Here is a 20,680-nt window from a genome sequence, read left to right as displayed (position 1 = left end):
CTTAGAACGCTTTTCTGAAGCCCCTCACATATGTGAGACCCCTGTGTACTAAAGTAGAAGGGCAAAAGATCAGTCCAAGTGGCACAAAAACATGGTAGATTAACAGGCCGAGGTTGGTGCACGTGGAAGTCAGAAACGTGGTTTAAAACAGCAGGCAAAGGCATCATCGGTAAACAGGCCAGGGTCAGTTAACATAGAGGGTAGAAACATGGTAGCAGGCAAATGATCCACACAGGTATTTGAAATTGGGAAATGACAGTCTGTTAAAAATAAAGGGAACTAATATTTAATGGATGTGAAGCAATCTCCTATGCACAGGCCAGGTTGGGAGAGACATTGGGGGCAATAATAAATGGTATTTCTTCTAATGCCACGTACACACGATCGGAATTCTCGTCGGAAAAAGCTCTGATGGTTTTCCTGCTCAAGCTGTCTTGCCTACACACGGTCACACCAAAATCCGATCACTTAGAATGCGGTGGCGTACAACGCGTACAACGGAACTAGAAAAGGAAGTTCAATAGCCAGTAGCCAATAGCTCCTGTCTCGTAGTTGAATATGAGCATGCATGATTTTTGGCGTGTCAGAATTGCATACACACGATCAGAATTTCCGATAGAAAGTTTTTCTGTCGTGAAAATTGAGAACATGCTATCGGACAGCTAAATTCCGATGGAGCATACATACGGTCGCATTTTCCGATGAAAAGCTCTCATCAGTCTTTTTCTCGCCGGAATTCCGATTGTGTGTACGCAGCATTACTCCTCCTCTGCTGCATACACATTTCTTTTGGCATCTTCTTCTTGATTCTGTGGGGGGAATATTATAGGGAAAATGTTGCTCATGTCGACTCAGAGCAAATGCTTCCTGGGACGGATCCATGCTGGTAAATCAGGGCAGTGACAATGTCTTCAATATATTTGAGGTAGGTGATGGGTTGGTTTTTGGTTGATATTTGGTAGAAGACAAACAAATGAAACATGGCCATATGAAAGAGATGAAATGCAACTTTTTTTTATACCAGTAATGAGACTTTCGGGTTGACAAATATGGTTGTAGCATCTAGTCATTTAAATCCAGACTATAATCTTGGATAAATTGGATAAATTCGGGCTTTATAACAAGGCCGCATCTTCTCTGAATCTTCACCAAGGTGTCATTGTGAATGTGGACATCTTTCTTGTCCCTCCACTTCATGGCCAACACTTCCTCATTTCTCATAAATTCCCCGTTTTGTAGCTTTTTTGTTAAAAAAATATTTTTAACCTCCTCCCGCCCGCCCTATAGCCGAATGACGGCCTTAGAGCGGGCGGGATCCTTCGCCTGGCCGTCCCTGGACAGCCTGGTGTTTACTTCCGCAATGCGCACCGCCGGGGGTGCGCATCGCGGAAGTATTGTATTCGCCGTGTCTCCCGGAGACAGGCAAATACAGATCGCCGTGAACGGCCAATCAAAGCGGCCGTTCACAGCGCGATCGCAGCTGCCAATGGGAGATGATCTCATATGTAAACATATGAGATCATCTCCCATTGCCGTGTCTCTCCCTCCTCACACAGAGACAGCGTGTGAGGAGGGAGAGCGATCTGTGTGTCAGCCCCAGTGCCAGTGTCAGCCCCAGTGCCATGTGTCAGCCCCAGTGCCAGTGTCAGCCCCAGTGCCAGTGTCAGCCCCAGTGCCAGTGTCAGCCCCAGTGCCAGTGTCAGCCCCAGTGCCAGTGTCAACCCCAGTGCCAGTGCCATCTGCCAGCCCCAGTGCCAGTGCCATCTGTCAGCCCAGTGCCATCTGCCAGTAGTGCCAGTGCTGCCAGTGCCACCTGCCAGCGCCAGCCCCAGTGCCGCCAGCCCCAGTGCCGCCAGCGCCAGTGCCGCCAGCGCCAGTGCCACCTGGCAGCGCCACCCGTCAGCCCCAGTGCCGCCCGTCAGCCCCAGTGCCGTCCGTCAGCCCCAGTGCCGTCAGTCAGCCCCAGTGCCGCCAGCCCCAGTGCCGCCAGTGCCGTCAGCCCCAGTGCCACCTGCCAGTGCCACCTGCCAGCACCAGTGCCACCTGCCAGTGCCCCCTGCCAGTGCCATCCGTCAGCCCAAGTGCCGTCAGTGCCAGTGCCACCTGCCAGCGCCACCTGCCAGCGCCATCCGTCAGCCCCAGTGCCAGTGCCACCTGCCACCACCAGTGCCGCTTGCTAGTGCCACCTGCCACCTGCCAGTGCCACCTGCCAGCGCCAGTGCCATCCGTCAGCCCCAGTGCCGCCAGCCCCAGTGCCGCCAGTGCCACCTGCCAGTGCCACCTGCCAGCGCCAGTGCCATCCGTCAGCCCCAGTGCCGTCAGCCCCAGTGCCGCCAGCCCCAGTGCCACCTGCCAGTGCCACCTGCCAGCGCCACCTGCCAGCGCCATCTGCCAGCCGCAGTGCCATCTGCCAGAGCAATTAGCCAGAGCAAATAGCCAGCACCATCTGCCAGTGCCAGCCCCATCTGCCAGCGACATCTGCCAGCCCCATCTGCCAGCCCCATCTGCCTCCAGTGCCATCTGCCTCCAGTGCCATCTGTCAGTGCCACGTGTCGTCAGTGCCACGTGGGGTCACTTTGTGGGCATTTCCATTGTCCTGGTGCTCCAGGGCCTTCAAAACTGTAATAGGTGGTTGAGAAATAAGATGTGTAATTTATGCTCCTAGAACGCCTGATGGTGCTATTTCAATATTGGGCCTCTGTATGTGGTCAGGCTGTGTAAAAGTCTCACACATTTGGTATCGTAATACTCAGAAGGAGTAGCAGAACGCATTTTGGGGTGTCATTTGTGGTATACACATGCCATGTGAGAGAAATATCTTATAAATGGACAACTTTGCGTAAAAAAAATGCGTTTTCATTTATTTTCCACATTTTCCCAAAACTTCTGGAAAAAAAATGAACCATTCAAACGACTCATTATGCCTCATAGATTATACATTGGGGTGTTAGCTTTCCAAAATGGGGTCACTTTGTGGGCATTTCCATTGTCCTGGTGCTCCAGGGCCTTCAAAAATGTAATAGGTGGTTGAGAAATGAAATGTGTAATTTATGCTCCTAGAATGCCTGATGGTGCTATTTCAATATTGGGCCTCTGTATGTGGCCGGCTGTGTAAAAGTCTCACACATTTGGTATCGTAATACTCAGAAGGAGTAGCAGAACGTATTTTGGGGTGTCATTTGTGGTATACACATGCCATGTGAGAGAAATAACCTATTACATTGAAAATTTTGTGAGAAAAAAAATAAAATAAAATCTTCATTTTGCAAAGAATTGTGGGAAAAAGATGACAACATCAAAAACCTCACCATGCATCTTAGTAAATACCTTGGAATGTCTACTTTCAAAAAAAGGGGTCATTTGGGGGGTATTTGTACTTTCCTGACTTGTTCGGGTCGCAAGAAATGAGATAGGCCACCAGTACATCAGGTGTGATCAATTTTGTGCGATTCGCACCACAGCTTGTAGACTCTCTAACTTTCACAAAGACCAAATAATATCCACTAATTTGGGTTATTTTTACCAAAGATATGTAGCAGTATAAATTGTGGCCAAAATTTATGAAAAAAAAATTATAATTTTCAAAATTTTATCACAGAAACAAAGAAATATGCGTTTTTTTTCAAAATTTTCGGTCTTTTTTCATTTATAGCGCAAAAAATAAAAACCCCAGAGGTGATCAAATACCACCAAAAGAAAGCTCTATTTGTGGGAAAAAAAGGACACAAAATTCATTTGGGTACAGTGTTGCATGAGTAATTGTCATTCAAAGTGTGAGAGCACCAAAAGCTGAAAATTGGTCTGGTCAGGAAGGGTGTTTAAGTGCCCAGTAAGCAAGTGGTTAAGGACCTGCAGGCCAGGATTTTTTTTTTTTTTACGGTAAAAGGTGATGAAAAAGGGGCAAGCTAGTATAATAATTGTCCGCATATAAATTATACCCTTTTTTGAACAGGGGGTATGCCAGCTCCCAGACAATTTTCCCACTGTTTCCGATATATGTGGGCCACTCAGGGGGCTGGAGCTGGGAGTCTTTGCCTTCATAAATGCAGAAGGCGTACATGTATCCAGTGGCTCTATCACAGTCTGTTTAGTTTTAACCCGTACCTGGCTCTCTTACTTGGAATATATTGTTTGAACTGCAGTCGGCCAGTGAATAAGGGATTCATCCACACATACATTTTGGCCTGGGATAAACACTTCAGCAAATCGCTGGGAAAAAAATAATTTATTTTGTATAATTGGTCATGGTTGGGGTGATCTCGGGGGGGAGGGCACTGCGAGTTATCATAAAAATGTAGGAAATGCACAATCATGGCATAGCTTGTCCTGGACTTGACAGCAGAATACATTGGCATGTGGTCGATGGGGTTGGTGGACCAGTGGGCATGCAATTCGTTTTTCTTTGTACGGTCCATAAATAATTTGAATTAATCTAGTGTGAGATGTCACCAATGCAACATATGGGATGAATTAGGGTTGGAGGCAATAAATTGCTCTGCATGGAGATTTGTTTGGGCCACCATATTCTGCAACAAATCTTCTGGGAAAATTAAATAAAAACAATCTAATTGTGGGGAAAAAAAAAAAAATGTAGTGTTGGGCTGCACACCTGGCTGTGCGGTGAAAAGGGCTTGTCAGGGCATCAGGAAGGTAGGCCAGGATTCTTTGGGTTGGGTGTGTAATTTCAGTACTGGTACTGGGCTCCTCTTCCTGGGGTCTGGCGCTGCTGGTCGTAGGCAGGTCTTCTGATTTTGGTCCTGATCTCCTTATTCTTTTAGGAGGGACAGTTTCCTCCTCTGACTCCAATCCACTACCCTCTACTGGCTCATATTCCGAACCAGAATCGCATGATGGGAGCTCCCCTCTGCTCTCATCATCCAACATGGTAAGCATGGTATATGCCTCCTTAGGCCGTGTACACCAACTAAGTTCGTCAGACAATCCGACAGACAGTCCGTCCAAACTTTTGAATGAACGGACTTGCCCACACACGGCACTTTTTGAGCGGACTAATACGGCGGAGTAAGTCCGCCATACAATCCGCTCTACTTTTGAAATGAACGGACTCGCCCACACACGCGGAGGAAAGTCCGCTCATTTCGAGCGCGTCTCCAGGTAGGCGGGGCCCGCGAAGGAGACGTCGCTGGCCCCGCCACCTGGAATGGACTTAAAGGGGAACCCCAACGCCGAAAAAAATCGGCGTGGGGGTTCCCCCCAAGTCCACAACAGACCCTTGTCCGAGCACGCTACCCGGCCGGCCAGGAAAGGGGGGCGAGCGAGCGCCCCCCCTCCTGAGCCGTACCAGGCCGCGTGCCCTCAACATGGGGGGGTGCCTTGGGGAAGGGGGGGCCGCAAGGCCCCCCCACACCAAAGCACCTTGTCCCCATGTTGATGAGGACAAGGGCCTCTTCCCAACAACCCTGGCCGTTGGTTGTCGGGGTCTGCGGGCGGGGGGCTTATCGGAATCCGGGAGCCCCCTTTAATAAGGGGGCCCCCGGATACCGGCCCCCCCACCCTATGTGAATGAGTATGGGGTACAATGTACCCCTACCCATTCACCTGTGAAAAAAAGTACAAAAAAAACACAACACAGGGTTACAATATTTTATTGCACAGCTCCGGGGGTCTTCCGTCTTCGGGGGTCTTCTCGCCGGACTCCTCCGCTATCTTCTTGGAGCTCTTTTACTAGCTGAGGAGTCCGGCTTTCTTCCTCCCCGCCGGCCTCTTCTCCCGACTTCGGGGGTCTTGTCCCCCTCTTCGGTTCTTCTGCCGGGCCACCGCACCTTCTTATAGCTCTTTTACAGGCGGTGGCCCCGTCTTCTGTCGCCGCTGTCGCCGCCGCCGCCTTCCGTTCTTCTTCTTCTCCAGGAGATGTTGCCTCGACGATCTCTCCGGCCGGAATGCCAGAGCTGCGCTGCGTGGCCACTTATATAGGGACAATGGGGCAGTGTCACATGGCTTTATGTCACATGGGTTGGTGTCACATGGTGACCCCGCCCCCTTACGATGTCATAGTCCCCATGTGACATCAACCCATGTGACCAGCCCATGTGACATATACCATGTGACACTGCCCCATTGTCACTATATAAGTGGCCGCGCAGTGCGTCCCTGGCATTCCGGCCGGGGAGATCGTCGAGGCAACATCTCCTGGAGAAGAAGAAGGAGAAGAAGAACGGAAGGCGACGGCGGCGACAGAAGACCGGGCCACCGCCTGTAAAAGAGCTATAAGAAGGCGCGGTAGCCCGGCAGAAGAACCGAAGAGGGGGACAAGACCCCCGAAGTCGGGAGAAAAGGCCGGCGGGGAGGAAGAAAGCCGGACTCCTCCGCTAGTAAAAGAGCTACAAGAAGATAGCGGAGGAGTCCGGCGAGAAGACCCCCGAAGACGGAAGACCCCCGGAGCTGTGCAATAAAATATTTTAACCCTGTGTTGTGTTTTTTTTTTACTTTTTTTCACAGGTGAATGGGTAGGGGTACATTGTACCCCATACTCATTCACATAGGGTGGGGGGCCGGTATCCGGGGGCCCCCTTATTAAAGGGGGCTCCCGGATTCCGATAAGCCCCCCGCCCGCAGACCCCGACAACCAACGGCCAGGGTTGTCGGGAAGAGGCCCTTGTCCTCATCAACATGGGGACAAGGTGCTTTGGTGTGGGGGGGCCTTGCGGCCCCCCCTTCCCCAAGGCACCCCCCATGTTGAGGGCACACGGCCTGGTACGGCTCAGGAGGGGGGGCGTGCGCTCGCTCGCCCCCCTTTCCTGGCCGGCCGGGTAGCGTGCTCGGACAAGGGTCTGTTGTGGACTTGGGGGGGACCCCCACGCCGATTTTTTTTCGGCGTTGGGGTTCCCCTTTAAGTCCATACCAGGCGGCGGGGCCAGCAACGTCTCCGTCGCGGGCCCCGCCTACCTGGATACCCGCTCGAAATGAGCGGACTTTTCTCCGGGCGGGAAAAGTCCGCTCATTTCAAAAGTAGGGCGGACTGGCACACAACGGACTGTCCGCTGAAATGCGAGTCCGACGGACAGTCTTTCCAACATTCCGAAAGACTTAGTCCGCCAGACTGTCCGCTGAAAAAGTCCGCTGAAGCCCACACACCAGCGGACTGTCCGCTGAAATGTGTTTCGGCGGACTAAGTTGGGCAGACAGTCCGCCCATGTGTACGCGGCCTTAGGTGTGTAAACTCTTTTGGCCATGATGACGGTACTGACGGCGAGCCTGTGTGACGGTACTGATGGTGCTACTGATAGGTCACTGATGGTGGGCATGTGTGGTGGTACTGATGGCGGGCCTGTGTGACGGTACTGCTGGTGGTACTGACAGGTCACTGATGGTGGGCCTGTGTGGTGGTACCACTGGTGGTACTTACAGGTCACTGATGGTGGGCCTGTGTGATGGTACTGATGGCAGTACCGCTGGCGGGCCTGTGGCAGATCCATATGGGCTGTGTGATAGTACTATGGAGACAGGTTCTCTTTATTGGTCCGGGGGGGAGGGGGGTGTTTACTGTGATCGGGGATGGGCACTGATCATCAGTGCCCTGATTACAATATAGCACCACCATGTAACCGATAAGTGCCAGCAATCAGTGCCTGCCAGTGCCAACAATCAGTACCCACCAGCATCAGCAATCAGTGTCCAATCAGTGCCCATTAGCGATGCCAGTCAGTGCTGGCTATCAGTGCCACAATGCCAGTCAGTGCTGGCTATCAAGACTGCCCACCAATGCCCATCACTGCTGTCCATCAATGCCCATCAGTGCTGCCTATGCATGCTGCCTATCAGTGCCCATAAGTGCAGCATATTAGTACCTCCTTATCAGTACTACCTAATCAGTACCCATAAGTGCCGCCTCATCAATGCCCACCAGTTCAGCCTATCAGTGCCACCTCATAAGTGAAGAAGAACAATTATTTATTTACAAAATTTACTGACAGAAACAAATTTAAAAAAAAAATTTTCTCAAAATTGTTGGTCTTTTTTTTGTAAAAAAAAAATAAATAAAAAAGCAGTGATTAAATACCACCAAAAGAAAGCTCTTTTTGTGTGAAGAAAATGCTAAATATTTCATTTGGTTACAGTGTAGCATGACCGTGCAATTGTCATTCAAAGTGTGACAGCGCTGAAAGCTGAAAAATGGCCTGGGCAGGAAGGGGGTAAACACTTGCCAGTTTTTATCGCTGTCTGTATTCTTGTTAGTGAGATTCCCCCTCTCTATTTGTCCTGTGACCATTTTCACTGAAAGTGAAAGAAAATCCTCAAAATTTGAGCGGTCACCAGAACGGGAATAAGGGGTAATCTTTCTTATTTTGGTGACTCTGGTGACTACCAAGGATTTCTCTCCCTTTGGAGGGATTACCTTTCACTTCTTGTCCTGGTTGTGGGGACAGAAAGTGAAGAGAAATTCCCCCCGATTGGACATAGGTGGCAAAAAATAAATAAATAAACAACAACATGACAGCTATGCATTAGAATTCTCCCTTATTGTACCAAAACAAACAAATAAAAAAAAAGGTTTGCCTTCAGTTCAACTTTGCTGCTCAAAATGTAAATAAAACGATAAATTGTAAAAATGTAAACCATTTAAAGCAGTATTAAACCACCCATTTTTTTTTTTATTAAATTGCAGCTTACCAATTCATAGATGTGATAGCTGCATTCAGTTTCCTTTTTAGGCTTTCTTCCCTTTATTTTTACCTTGTGATCCAGACAGCAAGTCTGTTTTTTTTTTTGTTTTTTATTATTATTATTTATATTTTTCAATGGACAGCTTTTATTCATTTATGTAAAACCTTCATCCCAAAAGCAAAAAAAAAAAAAAAAAAAAGCTGTTGCTGTAACTGCTTAGAAATTGTTAGGCTACATTCACACTGGTGATTAAGGCCCTGTTGATTTGAATGACAGGTTGCAGGTAGCCACAGAATTCCCAGCTCTCTGCACAGCCAGCGACTGCCTGAGGTGATCACTGCTGGACGTTATGCAAAAGAGACATGCAAAGTCTTTCTCTCCCAAAAATAATTTCCTCTGTACTCTGCACGGTGCATTTCCACAGATACAGAAACTAAACGCCAGATGCAGGCGAAGATTTAACTGTTGTGCACATGCCAAAAAGGGTGATTAAAGGCTCGGATGGAGTGGGGAGAGAAATAGCAAAGGACTGCAAGCTTGGACCTGTAACCAACCGCTAGTGGAGGCCACACTAGTAGGCGAGTGTGTCATAATGTGCAGTAAAGTATGGCAAGACACACACACACACACACACACACACACTTTATTTAGTTTCACCAGGAAGGTATGCCCATAAATAGGAATGGTCACCAGGACAAGCAATGAGGTGAATCTCTCAAGAGGGGACACGGACAACAAAAAAAAATCTGACAGAGGTTTTATCGATTGCCTATATTTTTCAAGCCTAAAAGGTCTGCTACAGATACATAACCAGCAAAAGTTAGTGTAATTCAAATGTATTCTACGCTGGCCTAAGTTCTGGCAGTGCAGTGGTGTAACATTACCAACAGTGTAGGTATTTGGAACCATGGGGCAGTTTTTGTACAGTAAAAACTCTCTCTGGTCTCCTCATGTGAAAGAGGGTAGAAGTTCCTAAGCATCCCCTCGGTTACAGGAGACATGATACAGAGCCAGTCCAGGAGCACATTTCATACTGTTGAAGGTTACACTATGGTCAAATCTGCATAGGCACCTAGGTAGGAAGACCACTAAATACTCCCTGCTGGGGTCCACGGTCACAGAGTAAGTACCAAAGCCCCGGACCCACCCAGGGGTACTGAAACCTGGGATGATATTATGCAAATACCAAACTCATTATGAAAGTCAGTGCTTAATTAAAACCATCCCACACATTTTTTTTTTTTTTGCTCCATTAACATAATACATGTGAAGGGTGAGACAAGGTATGAAGGTAGACAGGGCCAAGAATAATGAGTCTAGCTGATGTCATTATATGCACAATAGAGCATCCCAGGATTTTGGTTTATCAGATGCTCCAAAAAATTTCTTTATATTGTGTTCATTTAATATGTGACAGGTTGGTATTAATTCACCTTAAAGTGGGTCTGAACTCAAAAAAAAGTTTACCTTTCACTAACTCAATCCTCCAACCAATCGCAACAACTACTTTATCTTTTTATTCCTGTTAAACCCATCCCCTCCTCTACTCTCACCTAGGCAAGAATGACATGCCAGCCTCCTCCTGCAGCCTCCTGAGATTCCTGTCACATATCCCAGGACAATGTATGTGGTGCCATGACATCAGGGGGTCTGCTGCAAAAGCCAGGAAGAGACAGCCGGCTCCCCATGACCCATACAAAATGGCGACATAGGAAAGGACTTATAATAAGAGACCAGTGGAGAGGAGAGTGCAATGCTGGATCCTCTGGGCTTGTAATTTATATATTATAGTTAGTTATAGTTGTGCTCATAAGTTTACATACCCTGACAGAATTTATGATTTCTTGACCATTTTTCAGAGAATATGAATAACACAAAAACATTTCTTTCACTCATGGATAGTGTTTAGCTGAAACCATTTACTATCAATCAACTGTATTTACTCTTTTTAAATCATAATGACAACAGAAACTACCCAAATGACCCTGATCAAAAGTTTACATACCCTGGTGATGTTGGTCCTGTTAATATGCACACAAGTTGACACAAAGGGGTTTGAATGGCTATTAAAGGTAACCACCCTCACCTGTGATCTTTTTGCTTGTAATTAGAATGTGTGTATAAAAGGTCAATGCGCTTCTGGACTCCTGACAGACCCTTGCATTTTCATCCAGCGCTGCGCTGACGTTTCTGAATTCTGAGTCATGGGGAAAAAAAAATAAAAAAATTGTCAATCTGCAGGAAAAAAAAGTAGTTGAACTGTATAAAACAGGAAAGGGATATAAAAAGATATCCAAGGAACTGAGAATCAGCCAATCAGCAGTGTTCAAACTCTAATCAAGAAGTGGAAAATGAGGGGTTCTGTTGAAACCAAACCATGGTCAGGTAGACCAATTATGGATTCAGCCACAACTGCTAAGAAAATTGTTCGGGATGCAAAGAAAAACCCACAAATAACTTCAGGTGAAATACAGGACTCTCTGAAAAAATGTGGTGTGGCTGCATGGTTGAGTCACCAGAAGAAAGCCATTACTACGCAAATGCCACAAAGTATCCCACTTACAATACGCCAAACAGCACAGAGACAAGCCTCAAACCTTCTGGCACAAAGTCATTTGGAGTGATGAGACCAAAACTGAGCTTTTTTGGCCACAACCATAAACACTACATTTGGAGAGAAGTCAACAAGGCCTATGATGAAAGGTACACCATTCCTACTGTGAAACACTGAGGTGGATCACTGATGTTTTTGGGATGTGTGAGCTACAAAGGCACAGGAAATTTGGTCAAAATTGATAGCAAGATGAATGCAGTATGTTATAAAAAAATACTGGAGGAACATTTGCATTCATCAGCCAGGAAGCTGCGCGCGGGACGTACTTGGACATTCTAACATGACAATGATCCAAAACACAAGGCTAAGTCGACCTGTCATTGGCTACAGCAGAATAAAGTGAAGGTTCTGGAGTGGCCATCTCAGTCTCCTGACCACAATATCATTGAGCCACTCTGGGGAGATCTCACATAAGCAGTCCATGCAAGACAGCCCGAGAATTTACAGGAACTGGAGGCTTTTTTCCAAGAGTAATCGGCAGCTTTACTATCTGAGAAGATAAAGAGCCTCATCCACAAATATCACAAAAGACTTCAAGCTGTCATTAATGTTAAAGGGGGCAATACACGGGATTAAGAACTGGAGTATGTGAACTTTTGATCAGGGTCATTTGGGTAGTTTATGTTGCCCTTATGATTTAAAAAGAGTAAACACAGTTGATTGATAATAAATGGCTTCAGCCAAACACTAACCATGAGTGAAAGAAAAGTTTTTGTGTTATTTATATTCTCTGAAAAATGGGCAAAAAATAAATAAATCATAAATTCTGCTAGGGGATGTAAACGTATTAGCACACATATACATATATATATATATATATATATATATATACACACACACACACACACACACACACATATACATACACACACACCCCATTATAAAAATAAAAGTAAAGTAAAGGACGTCTTTAGGTTGTAAGCTCTACGAGCAGGGAACTCCTTCTGTGTTGAGCTGTGTTGTAATTGTACTGTCCCCTTTGTATTGTAAAGCGCTGTGCAAACTGTTGGTGTTATATAAATCCTGTATAATAATAAATTCAAGGTGTCGCCACTTTTACTTTAGTTAACAGTTTCTTAGATTGTAAGCTCTTGAGGGCAGGGACGGATATGAATGTACAGTATGTAATTATATAAAAGAAAGTCTCCACCAGAGCATGGACAGCTTTTGCATCCTTCAGAAGAGAATTAAGCCCCATACACACTATCAGATTTTCTGCTGATTTTTTCCTTCGGATTTACCAAAACCATATAATATGAGTTCAAACCTTAGGAGTTTCAATTTGTATGCAATCAGGCAGGCCTTGCACTACATGGTTTTGGTAAATCTGAAGACAAAATTCAACAGAAAATCTGATAGTGTGTATGGGGCTTAACGGCAACATCCATGTGTTTATAGACAGTGAAGCAATAAACTAACATTCGATCCTTCATGTAACATTTTGGCAGATAACTAACTTATGGCTCGTGTGTGCCATCTTGTGGTCAGTATAGACAATGGCATTTAAAAAAAAAAAAAGGTAAAATGCGAATTACAGAACTGTTAGTGTTGCCTATAGCCATAATTCAGACTCTCCTAAATTCTTCCATCACTGATTACAATAGGAAAGGGATGATCAGACCAATCTGTACAGGCAACGCCCATCGTACAGACTTTACCTCATGGAAAGGGCTGGAAGGGAAATAGGTTGGGTTTATCGTTTAGTTATTCTGCACTCACTGATTTTAATGATATGATCAATATATGATATAAAATATGATATTATAAGTGAAACAATGAAAACATATACATATATATATATTTGTAAATGTATGCTGCTATCTCCAAAAATGAAATACTTAGTAATCATGGAAAACACATAACATGTGAGTGAATCTGTCCAGGTGCATCAATTGTTAATGTGTGAAAAAATAAAGTCCCAAAAAAGACAAAAAACATTTTTTGTAAAATGTAACAATTAAAAACAACTTCTAGCTAATTGGTTATAAAAATCCATGAAAAAAACAAAAAAATAATGAAGGAACAATAAAGGCAACTTTGGGTGCAGCACCTAGAAATCTGCAGTTGCAACTGGTCAGTACTTTATATCCCAGCGAAGAAATCATCTGAAAGAGCCAGATGGCCTCTTATCGTTTTTTTTTTTTTTTTTTATTTTTTTTTTTTACGCATTAACAATTGATGCACATGGACAGATTCACTCACATGTTATGTGTTTTGCATGATTACTTAATGTGTTTTTAGGTTTGCGCAATCTTCTTTTTTCTTTCTAAATAGGTTGGGTTGTCTACAGAAGCCAGAGCAATTTACATATACATATTTTGTAACAGTTATTTTGTTCTATTATGCATATTCAAGTTCTTAAAGTTTTGACTCAGCTTAGTTGTAAGGGATCAAGATGTACTTGCTGTCACATTACAAACTGTCTATGAGAAGGTGTTAGGCCTCATGCACACAGGACGTTTGAACTTCTACTCTTAATGGATTTTACCCCTGGCAGGTAAAATCAGCTTACAAAAAAAACAAAACAAAAAAACACCCAAAGCCATGTATTGCACATGTGTTTAGGCACAGCAAGCGTTTACAGTCAACAAGTACAAGTACTGGGGAGTGTTTTTTTACTTTAGTCTTATCAGTCCAAAAAACTCTTTCCCCTGCAGTATTTTATTTTCAGTGTACAACACATGTGCCATGCTGTGTTCACCCTCAGCCAGGTGTTGGGGGTGATGTAATTCATGTGTGCATGTGCAGGAGTTACATCAAGGTTAGACAAATCCAAGGTGCCAGGGGGCAATGCTCCTTATTACAGATGGCCCCAAACTTTTGAAGTTTTCTTTAGTCGATGGAGCTGGCTCCCGAAAAAATCCTGCTGGATTCTGGATTGAAAAGACTGGCTCTTAAATTCTATATTAATTTGTTCAACCCTGGATCAGGGTATGCACATCAATGGCTGCCCAATGGCTGAAGAGGATGCCTGGGAACCTGAAGTAGTGGAGAAGAGAGCCTGCATCGCACAGCGCTGGGGAAAAGCACACTTGCAAGTGTGCCATAATGTGCAGGTTTGATGTGCATATTATAGAAAAAGCCCACCCAGCACACAGTTTAATACTACTTTTACCGCATGCCGACCAACCGCCGCAGTTGTACTGCGGCAACATGGTTTGGCTGCGCAAATCGCTGTTATGTTACGTCTGTAAGATAAACGGCAACTAGGGGGTGCACGTGCGCCCCCGCGAGTGCCTGGCGTTCTCGATCGACACCAGGCTCCCGTGATTGCTCGGGGCACCTGGAGAAGCGGCAGCTGTGTGTGTACTCTGAGCAGGGAATCGTCAGATCGTCTGTCCATACAGAGTATGAACAGCGATCTGTTTCCCTGCACATTCCCATCCCTCCTTCAGTTAGAACACTCCCTAGGATACATATTAACCCCTCCCCCGCCCCTAGTGTTACCCCCTTCACTGCCAGTGACATTTTTACAGTAATCAATGCAATTTTAAATCATACTGATCGCTGTATTAATACCAATGGTCCCAAAAATGTGTCAAAATTGTCCGACGTGTCTGCCATAATGTCGCAGTCACGATAAAAATCGCTGATCGCCGTCATTACTAGTAAAAAAAATAAATAATAATAAATATGCCATAAATCTATCCCCGATTTTGTAGACGCTATAACTTTTGCGCAAACCAATCAATAAACGCTTATTGTGATTTTTTTTTTACCAAAAATATGTAGAATACATATTGGCCTAAACTTAGGAAAACATTTTTTTATATATTTTTGGGGGATATTTATTATAGCAAAAAGTTCAAAACAATGCATTTTTTTCAAAATTGGCACTTTTTTTGTTTATAGCGCAAAAAATAAAAACCGCAGAGGTAATAAAATACCACCAAAAGAAAGCTCTATTTGTGAGAAAAAAGAACGTCAATTTTTTTTGGGAGCCACGTCGCACGACCGCGCAACTGTCAGCTAAAGCGACGCAGTGCCGAATCGCAAAAAGTGGTCCGGTCTTTGGCCAGCCAAATGGTCCGGGGCTTAAGTGGTTAAAGTGTCTATGATTTTTATTTTTATATGGAAATGAATGGTGGAGGGTTAGATCCCCTGTCATATTTTTATGTTTTAAACATTTTGGAGAACAAACTTGAGATTCATGAAATCCCAGACAGACTTCATAATGTTGAGGGCTCTGTGGGGGACAAACCATCACCTGGGCTCCTTATTCTTCTTTAAGATAGTTCTTAATGACATTGGCTGTATGCTTAGGGTCATTGTCCTGCTGCAGAATAAATTTGGGGTCAATCGCAGGCCTTTCTGATTGTATGACATGATAGATAATCTGTACCAAAACGTAGCGCTAAAGTGATAATAAACCATATAGGTGCAGTATGTCATACAATGATGCAAACATATACCAGTGCAATCCACCATAAAGTGATATAAAAAAACATGTATGATAAAAATAAAAATGTGGAGTGCTGGAAATAAAAATAAAAGTTCCAGAAGCTATAACCAATAATGGATCACTGTAGTGAAGTGAGTTCAAATGAGATAGAGCATGGAAATAGTCCACCCTTGAAGTAGAATTGGTATTCAGAATTAAGTTGAAACAGCCATAACAGCACATAGAACACCAGGGATGGCGAGTTCTCCACCCAGGGTGAGGGGTAAATACTCTTACCAAATGAAGTGGACTCATGTGCCAGCGACAGTGAGTCAACCACCATAGGAACACCAAAACATGGAACTCCAATGATGGACCCTGGAACTCACATGGATACGACTGAAGCTGGAACTCTGATGGCGATCAATTAAGGTGCAGACAGCGGAAGCAAGACACTCTCATTCTCCTTGCTGCAGTGTTGTGCTAGATCTCTGACTCCATTTCACATGTGCGGCTGGTTTCTCTGCTCACCTATGATGGATAATTATCCACCTCTATTTCTCAACATTGAGGACACCATTGATTCTGAACAAATCTCCAACTTCATTTGCAGAAATGAAGCCCCAAACTTGCAAAGAACCTCCAACATGCTTCGCTGTTGCTTGCAGACACTCATTGTACCGCTCTCCAACCCTTCTGGGAACAAACTACCTCCTGCTACAGGCAAATATTTCAAATTTTAACTCAGTGACACCTCATGTTCATGTCTATGTGCTTTTTCAAAAGAGAATGAACAGCACATCTTTAAACCCCAGTCTACTTTGAAATCCTTGCCTGGGAGAGACCTTGCTAATGCAGTATATAATACGTTGTGTCTTGTTGTGACGCTCAGTCTTGCCATGGTGTATGATCTATGATACGAAACGGTCTTCCACAACCTCATCTTAGTAGCAGAGTTTGGCTGTTCTTTGCCAAGCTTTAAGCCTCCACAGCTTTTTCTGTTTCAGTTAATGACAGCGTTTCAGCCTACCTATGAAATTGATGATCATTAGCCTCTGCTTCCTACAAAATCCCTGACTTTGTGAAAGTCTACAAAGAGGGCAGGTATAAGAATTGAGGCTGGTTCAAAGTCAAAGGGTAGTCACACCAAATATTGATTTAATGTAGATTTTCTTTTGTTCACTCACTTTGCATTTTGTAAATTGATAAAAATAAACAATTAAAATATATATTTTTTGAAAACATTTTTACTTTACAGTATTTATTTACACCTGCCTAAAACTTTTGCACTGTACAGTACTTCCAACCGGAGAAGGCATCACAGGTTCACTTAAGCTGTAATCATTGTTTATCTTAATTGATTAGTGCCATTGATTGGTAAATAATTGTTCCAGCATACATTGCACTTGTAATCATGGTTTTCAATCTTCACCATAAACTGACCACTTTTTTTCTTGGTAATGTGGTATACATAATGTATATATAATAGTAGATATTAATGCTAGCAACAATCAGGATCATATACTGTATGTATTTTTTTAAATGTGTCTATAGTTCCACTTTAAACTTGATTTCTTTACTTATACCTATCTGCCTCTGCGGCAAAGGCACAAGAGGTGTCACATTTAGAGCGCTGACCTTGCCAAGATCAGCCGATACCTGGCACTGAGCAATATCTGTTCCATTAACAGCAAAACCGCTGGCACACAGTAAACTAAATGCCATTACTAAGGCTGAAATTCCAAAGTCCTGATCATTAGTGAGAGCCAGAAACTTCACATTTCACCTACTGAGAAAGGTATTGGTTCAGCACATTCCTCCCCAGTGTTCTGTAAATGTGCAGCTTGCTTTAAATTACCACGCTGTTTTATAGAACCAAGCACAGTGCTGATGGAATCAAAGAATTATTGTTATATGAAGCAGATTAAAAAAAATAAAATAATGTAAGAACAAAGAGTGCGATGGAGATGTGAGGCACAAATAATGAGTTAGAAAGTATAAGGACTGAAGCAATAACGGATTAAAACCAGGAATCCAAACATAAATATACGTAATGCAATTACATTGAAAGCCAATTTGTGACATGAAACAAGATCACTGTGGTTTGGAACAAAATATTAATAATCACTTTTTCATTTATGCTTTATTCTATATTCTTAGTCAAATAATCAGCAGTGAAAAATTGTTCGATATTAACCACTTCGTATCCGGGCCAACTCTGACACTTCACGCCTACATGTAAAAATCGACCTTTTTTGTTAGAAAATGACTTATAACGCCCACATATTATATACTGTATTTATTGGCGTATAACACTCACTTTTTCACCATGCAAATCGTGTGCAAATAGCGTGTTATACGCCAATACTTAAATTTTAGCTACCTTATTTAAAAGTTTTTTTTCCTGAAACTTCCCTCTTAAAATGAATGTGTGTGTTATACACCAATAAATACGGTATATATATATATATATATATATATATTTTTTTTTTTTTATCCTGTAGTGTTTTTCAAAGCACATACTCACCCGCTCAGTGAATCCAGTGTTTTCCTGCTGTGATCCACTGTTCAGGTGCCACACAGGGGGTCCTGTGCCGCCATCTTGGTTCTTTTCAGCTGGCTGCCTCTTCTGGGTGAAGGCAGCCAGCTCCGATGAGGTGTCAGATCCGCCCTCCAGACTGTCCCACGGCAGCTCTGTGTCTGTATGCCAATCCTGGAGCCTCTTGGGAAATGTGATACAAGTATCCCAGGAGGCTTTAGGACCAGGTACACATTATCCTGGCCTAGGCCGGAATGGAGGAGAGGGCAGGGCTAAATTATTATTTTTTTAAATCCCGCAATTCTGTCAAGAGGGTGGGGTGTTTAAGCAGAACTAACTACCGTTTGGGAATCAGGCTCTGCTATAATACAATGCACATTAAAGCGTGACACATATGTTAAAGCAATGCGCAAAAGCGGTAAAGGAGTCCTCAAGCTGAAACTCCCACCAAAACTGTTTAGTTTTGTATAGAGGGGGGGGGGGGGAAGCATAGAACTGCAGGAATTTGCTACAATGTGTACTGTTGTTTTTGTTGGTGAGATTTCCCCTAACTTCCTGTACCTGTAACAACATTGTAACCGAGCCAAAAGTCAGGTGAAAATCTCCAACAAGGACACAAAAAAAGCTCTTACAGGTTTTCTTAACTTACCCTACTTTACGAAGATAAAATGTTTTTTATTGGTGTGTCCCAGTTTAGTATTTGCCCTGATTCATTGGCAATGTTGTCACCTGGACAAAATAGAGCCTTGGACAGCAGTAAAACCGGGGTGAAGTGGAGACACACTCTAGTTTTTGGGCCACATTTCATACAGATATTTTGGATGCCATTATAACGTGACAGACATGGTGTTACGTAAAACATTACGTCATAAACATGGCGCAAAAAAGTTATTTTGTCAATTACAAAAAGTTGTAGGAGGCAAGTGTAAACATAGAGATATTGAGGTATCTGATCAGTGGTGGATTAAACTCCTTGGAGGCCCCTCACAGGTTTCTCGAGGGTTCTCATGTGTGCGCCTTTAGTAGGATAACACTGAACTAAGTAGTGTACACTTCGGCAAGTAGTTGGAGATTACCATCACTATTTACATGTACATAGGTTGCACTAAAAGTTGTTTACAAACTGACAACTGAAAGACGGTGAGCTTTTAATGCCTCGTACACATGATGAGTATATCAGACGAATGATTGTCTGTTCTTTGAGGGGTCTTTTTCCATGATGGATATCATATGGAAAATTAATAGGTTACAAAAGTTACGAAAATTCTCATAAGACATAATACAACTTTAAAAGTGATGAAATGTATTCTATTCGATTATTTTGTTTCTGAGCATACATGGTCATAGTCACTCAATCTTTTTTGTACCAATATTATAATAATTACATGAAAAGTTCTGTTAATTTTTTGGGTTTGTCCCTTCGGATATTTTCTAATCAAATGTTGTGATTGACTCTTGAAATTAGTAGATTATGAGATATTCACTTCGAATCCAGTTATTTTGTCTGCTATTCTCTTCATGTGTATGAGCCTCAAGAGACAAACTGTAATGTGAACCAGAGGTCTATGGTTTATGTACTTTAAAGAGGAGTTCTAGTCTGGGCAAAAAATAAATAAAAGTCAGAAGCTACAAATAGTGTAGCTGCTGACTTTTAATTTAAGGACACTTATCTGTCCACAAATGCAGCGATGTCAGCACCCAGGCACCGGCATCTTCACTAGGGGAAACCAGACAGTTTCCTACTGCGCATGGGCGCTTTCTGAATGGTCCCGCCATCTTCTAGGACCTGCATCTTCTGCGACCCCCCCCCCCCCCAAATTACTACAGTATTTATTTACTCTATAGAGTCTTTAATGTAAAAAAAAAAAAAAATAATGATGTTATTAGCATTTTGCTGATAAGATAAAAAGGTGCCGATAAGAGCACAGAAAATGCGCACAATTTTACAGCAATTTTACTATGCTTATGGTGTGTTTTTCTTAGGTCATGTGACACAAGTGCATCAAAAACATAAAACAGGTGCATTCAATACATTTCAATGGGGAGGTGCATTTTTTTTGACTGACCAAAAATGCAGCAAGCAGGATATTTAACACCACAATGGAAGCCCAACAGACCAGTGTGAAGACATACATAGAATTTAAAGGGATACATTTTTCTTGCGCTCAAGGTGGCAATAATGGACGACAAAAAAATAATTTTCATTTAAATTCATGATATTAATTAAAAAGTTGAATATAATACAATTATATTCAACTTTTATAATTATATCGACCTCAGACGAAGTCAGGAAGTGACGAAATGCATCAGTGATGTGATCTCTGTGGTTTCCGGAAGTGACATGGGTGTTTCACAGACAGCTGGAATACCAGTTAGTAGGATTGGACCGCTAATGCACACAGACACTCCTTTACTACTACAGGCTAATGGGTGATTTATGCACAGGCATTTTCATTGCTTGAGTCAATTTGTTTTTCTGTATGTATATTGTAACGGGCTGTTTGTGAATCATTAAAACGTT

General features: G+C 43.5%; 1 protein-coding gene across 3 annotated transcripts in view; it reads right to left on the bottom strand.

Annotated features, from left to right (window-relative positions):
• SLC25A21 (solute carrier family 25 member 21) overlaps positions 1–20,680 on the bottom strand; it is a 651,666-nt gene that overhangs the window by 610,522 nt on the left and 20,464 nt on the right. The gene's annotated exons all lie outside the window — the stretch shown is intronic.

Source organism: Lithobates pipiens, unplaced genomic scaffold (assembly GCF_037356315.1).
Source record: "Lithobates pipiens isolate NorthernLeopardFrog02 unplaced genomic scaffold, aLitPip1_a1.2 Scaffold_30, whole genome shotgun sequence".
Classification (NCBI taxonomy): domain Eukaryota; kingdom Metazoa; phylum Chordata; class Amphibia; order Anura; family Ranidae; genus Lithobates; species Lithobates pipiens.
This window is presented reverse-complemented; position numbering and strand designations above follow the sequence as displayed.